The 9,027-nt window shown below is 43.6% G+C and overlaps 1 protein-coding gene across 1 annotated transcript in view; it reads left to right on the forward strand.

Moving 5' to 3' along the window:
• Positions 1–9,027, forward strand: part of LOC108724019 (protein trachealess) — a 69,469-nt gene that overhangs the window by 47,247 nt on the left and 13,195 nt on the right.

Consider the following 9,027-nt stretch of genomic DNA (forward strand, 5'->3'; position numbering starts at 1 on the left):
CATATGCACGAGACGAATATTGAAAGGCTTACTCGACACCTCACGACGCCGACATCATGGCGAATAATGCTCTCCACAAACGCTGTCTCTTACAATTAGTATATGCAAATTTTTCAGGTTTTATGCTCGATAACGCAAATGGTAATTTAACAACTAGAATTTACTGAATGACACATAGTTTCTCTGTATTAATGATCTTCGTGTAGTAGCTGGTATAAACGGTAGTCTTCGAGAGAAAAAATACAGAAATGAAAATTGTACGCGGCATCCTCGATGAGGAGGAACGAGGTTGCATCGTATCGCGTCGCATCGCGTAATGTGGAAGAGAGAGAGAGAGAGAGAGAGAGAGAGAGAGAGAGAAAGAGAGAGAGAAGGGAGAAGAGGGGGGAAAAGAAGGAAAGAGAAGAAGATAGAGCAGTGTCAGCAATGAAGCAGAGAGGAACAGCACGAGGAGAACGGGCGTCGAAGACGAAGACGAAGACGAAGACGACGGCGACGAGGACGAGGACGAGGACGACGTCAACGAAATAAGGCAGGGTGAGTGGGCGGACGCGCGTCGCGCCGGAAAGCAGCATCGTTCGTCGAGCAGGGCGTTTCGTGGGCGGGATAACTCCGCCCGTTATTCGGCGCACGCTCCCGTTATTCACGTACTCTCCCGACTCCTTCGTCCTCCGCGCTCTCTCGGTGCTCTCAGCTCGCGACGTCTCGCTCGTCGTGGACGGTACAGTCCCGTCTAGCCGCTCGCTCGGTCACGAACCCGAACAACGGCGATATACGGGCCGTTCGGAGCTCCACCGCGCCGCTCGTCCACCCTTCACCGCGCGATCCCCGGGATTCGATCGGGGGTGCGTCCGGTCGACCGTCGTTGATGTCGATGTCAAGGAAGACACCGTGACTACGTGAATGACCGCTATTCGGACGGTACCAAATGCCGGTTCGCGTGACAGTTTGTGTATCGTGAACAACACGGGGGTGGTGAACAGTGGCGGTCGCGAGAGACCATCGGACGAATCGTCAGATAAGTGAAGATAAGTGAGCGAAGCAACGCTGAAGAAATGTTGCCGTATCAGGTGGCCATGGATTACGGGGGCTTTCAACGACAAAGCCCGGTCGGGGTCGGTGTCGGTGTGGGTGTCGGCGGACCCCATCAGGGGGCCGCTGGGGCGATCAACATCAACCCCGCGTTCACGCACTCCTGGTTCGTACCGGCGGACCTCTGTGTCCCGTACAAACAGAGTCAGGGTCCTCTCCTCGAGCCAGGGCATGTTGTTTCTCTTATACTTATTTCTCTAATTACGTATTATGCTTAATAGTTGCTAAAAATATCGTAAAGCGCCATTAGTCTTGGGCGATCGATCCTCGATCCGACACGAGTATCCTCACCTATTGGATTTGACCTCTTGACAGATCATCGCTATCGAGCGACCGCTTTGATTGATTCAATTCGTCAATAATTGCTATAAAATTCATTTTTATTTCTGTAAATCGTGAAGCGATTCTTGTTTATGAATAGCACGATAATTTGAGATAACTTTACGCAGCGAGCATTTAACTTTACAATCATACCTGATAATGATAAGATATGAGCGATCTAGAAACATGCCGTCGCTTAATCCCGATATGTCACGTATTATTTATGTCACTTGACGTAACCACGTCCCGCGCGTTCGACAAATTACGCAGGTACATCTGACGAGGAGCAGTTGACACCGAGAATTTCCGCGGCCCTTCGGAAATCGGATGAAAGGGCCGCTCGTAGTACAGGGTACGGTCCCAAGAGAGCTCTGTCACAGTGAGTGGATAATGGGAATGGTGATGGGTGGCGGTAGGTATAAGGCGTAAGGGTGGTAAACCAATGGGGCAGACGAGTACGTCACGCCGCGGCCGTAAACCCGATGTGATATCGAAGGAACGCTGATGCTGACGGGGCAACCGGGGGAGCCGTCAATGTTACCTTTCGCCCTTATCTTCCTTCCAATATATACCTCTATTTTGATTTTCCGACATCGCCAGTAACGAACCGATCACACTAGTGCGATTCTTAATCGCCGTTACTACCGTCGACTATCCCTTGGGGTAGAAGGAGAATCCAGGGAAAATCTACGTAATTTACTTTTCTACATTCAGAAGGACTATTCGTTTTTGCGCACACGTATCCCACTCGGCTTTCATCACGATAGTTTAACCGACAAAATTCACGAAAGAACCCCCGCACTAATTATAGCTTGGTTTTTCATTTTCTGATTAACTTGTGGTTAGACAACCTGATGATAATGTAAGAATTAATTTTTTTAGCCATGGTTAATCATTAAATTGATAATTTTATAGTGAGTAACTTTTAAAAATATCACACTACAAAACCATCAGTTTAAAGATTAATCATAGCTAGAAAAACATAATTGTTACATTATTACTAGATTAATACTTATAAAGTGGTGAACAAAAGATGTCATAGAGACAAGACTCAATAATGGATAGTTTTTGAACTATAATATAAAGGTATCAAACTTGTACTCACAGAGTACCTTTGGTACTTTATAGCTTAAAAAGTATCTGTTGTTATACTTTATGTGTTTATGACATCTTTTTGTTCAATATTATAAGCTATATTATATGTAAAACTAATTCATTTCATCAGGATCAATTTTCCATTTAGATTCAAATTTTATGTTCTGGTTAACTCGTGTGGTTTAGACTTAGGTAATCTCACTTATGCCCGTTTTCACCAATGTAGATTAACTTTAATCACGGTTCAACCTACTCTTCATCTTTTTCTAGTTTTAAAGATTAAAAAAAGATAAAGAGTAAATAAGCATAAGTGAGATTACCTAAGTCTGAACCACACGAGTTAACCAGAACATAAAATTCGAATCTAAATGGAAAATTGATCCTGATGAAATGAATTAGTTTTCACATATAATATAGCTTATAATGTATTGAACAAAAAGATGTCATAAATACATAAAGTATAACAACAGATGCTTTTGAGCTATAAAGTACCAAAGGTACTCTGTGAGTACAAGTTTTATACCTTTGATATATCATAGTTCAAAAACTATCCATTATTGAGTCTTGTCTCTATGACATCTTTTGTTCACCACTTTATAAGTTACATTATATGTGAAAACTAATTCGTTTCATGATTTCACCGAGACCCAATTTTACAATTAGTACAAAGTCTTTTAATAATTTTATTCGACGAAGAAAAACTTTGCAATTTTTGTAAAAATGTGTGAGTGGCTCACTTCGCTTTTAACCGACAATTTAGTACGATTGTCTAATATAAATCTAGCTAGAGATTACAATATGGCGAAACTAAGTGTCACGAAACAATTAACTTTAACTCTTTGAGATCAGTGACCGCGTCATTATATCTGACTTTGGCGACGATGTCGCGCCACGAATGCGTCCTACCGCGCAGCCACGGGCTCACGTTCCCGGAAGTTAAGGCATCGGCGCATCCGGATGCGAGCCACGGACGTGAGGCCTTTCGAAATCCCTTGCTTTCTCTACTAGCCGAACGAACGTCAGCTACTTAACTTTTCAGTAGATATCCAGGTCTCAATCCGATCTTTTTTTTCGTAAAGTCGCATTATTTTCAGGTTTCACCTGATTATTCTTATACGTGTACATCATCTTATCGGGTGTGTGTGTGTGTGTGTGTGTGTGTGTGTGTGTTTTATATTTTACAATTTTTTAAATAATTTTCTTAAAGCGATTTATAACGCAATGTTTTGCAGAAATACCTGAATTTTAAAAAAATGTGTTACAATTATTACTGAAACAGTTTGTATGTAATTTTTATTTTCTTTTTTTATCGCTACTTTTTAATTCTCTAAAACAACATCAAAAATTATTATACTCTTTCCGTACCAGCGATCTCGATCATAACGGTCAGCTTTACTCGGACGTTAGAGAGGACGGAAGCTTTATCTGCGACGTAAAAACAAAAGACACGACAAAGCGCTTCGCGCTGTAGACTACATTTGTTATCAGGGGGAGGAGAGGGGGGGGGAGTTTGGGGTCGCGTCTAAAATGTAAAGGAAAGAAGAAACAGCTCTTACAAGTGCATTTACCGAAAGTTCTCAGGCTCGACCTCCGCTCCTCCGCATCGGGAAGCTCATCACGTAGACTTTAAGCCCTCCCTTATCTGCGCGTCATCAGGAGCCAACTTCCCTCCGACTCTCTATCTACCCGCTCTCTCGCCCTCTCGCTGTCGCGCACACATCTCGACTTTCTTTCTCTCTTTCTCCTCCTATTTTTTTTCTCTCTTTTTTCCGTTTTATTGTAGATGTGTAGCTCATGCATGCATGCGTACGGCGGTCGTGATTTACGTTCACGGATGCAGCGGGATGCTTTAGTGCTCCCGGCGTTATTCTTTCTCTGCTTTCTTTTTTCTTGTTTTATACACTTCCATTCAAATTCCGCTCTATTCCATGGAAAACGTTTCCTCACTCGTTATCCATCATGTCGCGATTAATGTTAGAATATAGAACGTACTTATAACGATAAGTTACTTTCGTTGACGTCAGTTTCGTTGACGTGTGAATTCTAGGATAATTCCAGAAGAATTGTTTCTAAAAAACAACTTTCTCTTTTCGCATCGGATTCAACGGTAAGAAATGTCCCCAAGCTCATCCTATGCGTAATTGCGTAACGCTACGAATTTACACGCGTCGTGTTATCCCCTTCGCGCTCGCTTATAAAACCCGACATGATTCGAGCGTTGCATCATGAATGAAATCGCGGACCGTACTTTGGTCCACTAGAGGTGAGGGATGTACCATGAATTATTCATGACATCGAATAAGAACGTAAACGACAAAAGACAAACGCTCACTTTTTTTTATAGCGACTCTGCGAAGGGGTTTGCCAACTCGCCGACATCTTATCGTTTCTCTGGCGACTAACTGCGTCGGACGAATTTGAGAGTTCACGGATTAGCATCGTTCAAGAAATTGGCTATAGAAATCCAAATCGTCGCCAACCGTAGCGATTTACGATTCTCCGCGCGAATCTAATCGCGACGCGGTACCATAAAACTTATTTTTCGCTCCTCGTTATCGGAACGGTCGGCGGAAATGACACTTTTCGCCGTAACACTACAAAAGCCCGGGCATCCGATAGCTACCCGGTAGCTTTCCCACCCCCGATTCCAGGGACCGCGAAAGAAAATTATGTCGAAACTGGAGCCGTAACATTAGGAGCATTGTATTGTTGCGCGAGGCTACGACTCTCCTGGGAATAGGTTGGAAGGTCCGTTCGTCCTTTTCCGACTCACGTTCCTCTTCGACGAGAACAGCACGCGCGCGCGCGCACACACACAGACACACGTACCCATGGACACGGAAATACAGATGGAACCGGGACATACCCTCAGGTGGTGCTTTGGACCGGCAAATGAATCGTTTAATTGAATTAGTCGATGAGTCCGTGCTACGACGCGCATTATAATTTCTATGGTTGCCGATACCGCTCCCACTTCCCGCCTTATTGCCGAGAGGAATCATATCCAAGAGCTTGGAGACGACCATCATCAGGGGTTGCGAAAGGGTTGCGAACATTTCTTACCATTCGGGCAAGGTGGTAATCTCGTACAACGAACGTATTCAATCTCTACAAATATTATATTTTCCAATTTTGCGTTTTATCGTAAAATCCTGACTGAGGAAAATCCAAGAAAATCACGCCAGCGATACAAACTGAAAGTCTTGTTAGCTACAAGAAAAAATACGATAGATAAATATCGTAATAATAACTAAAGACTCTTGACAAGAATTTTCTTAATGTGAAAAAATTTTCTTTGGAGAAATGGCTATTATTCCTTACAACATCAAGGATTACTGCTGACAGAAAAAATGAAAAAATCAGACTAATATTTACTACATTTTCTTCCTTTCGATAATCGAGTCGATTATTATCACGCACTGTCATTTTCCGTACCTACGACACCCGATGACGATTACATGATCCGAACCGCGCTTGAAGCCGAGAAACAGGGAAACGGAGGGTGCGGGAATTCGAAGGCGAGAGCTCGTCATAGCTCGCTGCTGAATTATTGATGGGCAGCACTTAGAGAGGCAAGAGGATGTCGAGTGGCTGAAGACGCCTCCACGGTGGTAGTCTTCTCGAGGATCGCCAAGGATATACCGGCATGCGATGGTTGCGCGAGGGACCGCTATCTCCGGTCCCACGGGATTCTCGAGTCTCGCGAGCCCTCGTCCTACCGCCCTCGCCGCCCAATTCCGACCAATTTGACCGAAAGTTGGACGTAATTTTATTTTCACACGTCTGCAGACGCATTTCGCCGCGGCGGTGATCCGAACGAGGGCGGTTGCTCGGCGTGCTTAGGCTTTAGCTTCTCTCTAACTAAGTTCCTCTTGGGGAATGGACTCGACACGGTCAAAGGAAACGAAAGAAGCTGCGTCCCTCGTATTCCATCGTATTCTTTATCCTCGCCAATCGCCGGCAGAACCGCCTTTTAATCGTCTCAATTTGATCTGCGTTCACGAGACGGAACGCGAAGTTCGTGCTACAAGTAAACATGATACGTGAAAAAATACGCCAACTCGTTAGTATTATTTTAATGTTGAAAGAGGTTCGTTACTGTATCCATTTGAACCGACAAAAATCGTGATATCAAACACCGGTGGGAAAAGTTTAGCGCACGCTCCACTGCAAAATGTGTACTCTATCATTTTACGAACAGTCGCGGAAGGGAGGAATCTGTCATTATCCCTTTGGGACGAAAACGAAAGTCCGCCCGTAAACGAAACTTCACTGGGAGGGTAGGAAGGATCGAATGTCGCGGAATGCCTGTAAAATGCCAAAACAAGATTCTGGAACAGTGGTGGCTTATATACATCGGAGGAATGTTCTTTCTTTCTATCCCCTTTCTTTCGTTTTTACGACTTCCGATCTCTGCTTGGGTGGCAGCGAGAATGGTCATAATGGGTTACCATCGTGTTGGCGCATCTCTCGCGCGAGGGAGAGACAAAATTCAAAGTGGATGGGGAAAGCATCGACGTTTTACAGTCGTTAAGCGCAATAACGAACGAATAAAAATCCCATTGCGTTTCGTGTCATTTCGATTCGAACCACCGGCGGTTCCACCAAGCCAGTCCCCGGCTTTTGAACACCGGGAGTTAGTTAATGGGCGAAACTCTTAACTATCCAATGCCTTCCCAGGGACAAATCTTGCAAAGTTACATTAGAGTTTCTCCGATTTACATGTATTCTTCGACTCATTGCGGTATTCCTGAAGAAGAAGAAAGGTAAAAAGCCTTACGTTCCAAATGGAAAACAGCTGACAGAAGACAGCCGAAAGCATTAAAAATTGACATTTGATTATAAGCAACGTTGTTTGAATCTCAACGTAACCCGAAACGAGTCCGTTGGGCAAGTACTCGTCGCGATTTAACAAAATCTTCGCGTACGCTCGCGACATCCTGGAAAGTAACGCTCGACGTGGTCCACCCGCGCCAGTTCTTCGATTCGCTGTCGTCGAAGGTTAACGACCAAGCGGTACCAAGAAACGGCACGTAGATTACGCACGGTGCCGTCGCCGCCACCATTTCCAATTGGCCGGCGTTTACAGTTTAAATGTAAAACCGAGCACCCGAGGGGCCGTCCGTTGGGCGTGGTTACGTTACGCCGATGTTCACTCACGGATACGTTCGCCGGCTTGTCAGTAAACATGGGCTTCATAGCGCTTGAATAATGTATGCCGCTTAAGCGGTGGCCGCACCGCGACACAACATCGCCACGCCTCTCCGCCTTTATACCTATTTGCGCGACCGCATAATTTCAGCTTCTGCCGTGCGCATTTGCGCGAAATAACAATGCCCGCCTCTGTCGTACGTCGCGTCGCTCGCAAATACCATTAGGAGATGCGGAGCGATAAACGACGGGCATCTTTATAGAAGAAACCGGAAGTATAAAGTAAATCCGCGGGCCGATCGCCAATTTTTCTCTAAGACTATATGGCTAGTATTCGTATAATAGTCAGTTCTTATATTTAAGACCGTCCGTAAGTAAAGTCTTAAGATGTCATAAGCCAATCAGAGGGCTGTATTAGCATCTTACAATATTACTTAAGATAGTCTTAAAACAAGAATTGATTATGAATATCGGTTTAAAATTTACAAAAAATCCATATAGGCTTTTACAATCATCTCATCAGGACATTCATCAAACAACTATAATCTTTTAATCAAATCGAGTCTGCCCCTACATAGGGGTTGTATTTCCGCGCTCACAATTTTAGTTAATCAACCTATAACCGCGAATAGTGGATGTGGATTCTTATAGCGTTTTTCACTGGCAGAAACTGGTGCGCACTCAATGCACATTAAAGTTGTTGTACATTAACCTAATCTGAATGTAAAAGTGAGATGTCTCAATTATTGAAATAACCAATGTATATTTTATCAAATAGTACAATAAAATGCATTGAGGATTTCGAGGTTTAAATCGTTTTTATATTTTTATTAAACGTATATTCTATTTTTATTAAACGTATATCTTTACGTCGATTTGTGTACAACGGCTTTAAAGTGCACTGAAGTGCGCACCAGCTCTGCCAGTGAAAAACGCTATTAGTTTTAGATATGAAAAGGCGGTAAATAAAAGTATAAATCGTTCTCCACCTTCCGTATACGCACTTGGATTTCCTGCATTTGTATTTTTCAGCATTAATTATATACAGAATAAAACGTCACTTGTTTTCATAGAATAATTGGTCAAAGTTACAAGGCAAGTGGCGGAAATTTCAAAGACTCCACAGCCACAGTCGATGGTTAGGACCATTATACACAAAATGACATAAGCTTCATAAGCATAGCATAAGATCGCTGGACCAATGATCATCCGACAAAAAGACGCCATATTGATTTGGATAAGATGTTCATTAGTCCAGCGCTCTTACGCTATGCTTAGAGTAAACTAGGGTATTATGACCATACGAAAAATATGGCCATGGGCTGCAGTTTTTTCAATAATTGCTACACTGAAAAAAAAGATTGGCTG

This window comes from Mycetomoellerius zeteki, unplaced genomic scaffold (genome assembly GCF_001594055.1).
Source record: "Mycetomoellerius zeteki isolate Tzet28-1 unplaced genomic scaffold, Tzet1.0 scaffold267, whole genome shotgun sequence".
Taxonomy (NCBI): Eukaryota; Metazoa; Arthropoda; class Insecta; order Hymenoptera; family Formicidae; genus Mycetomoellerius; species Mycetomoellerius zeteki.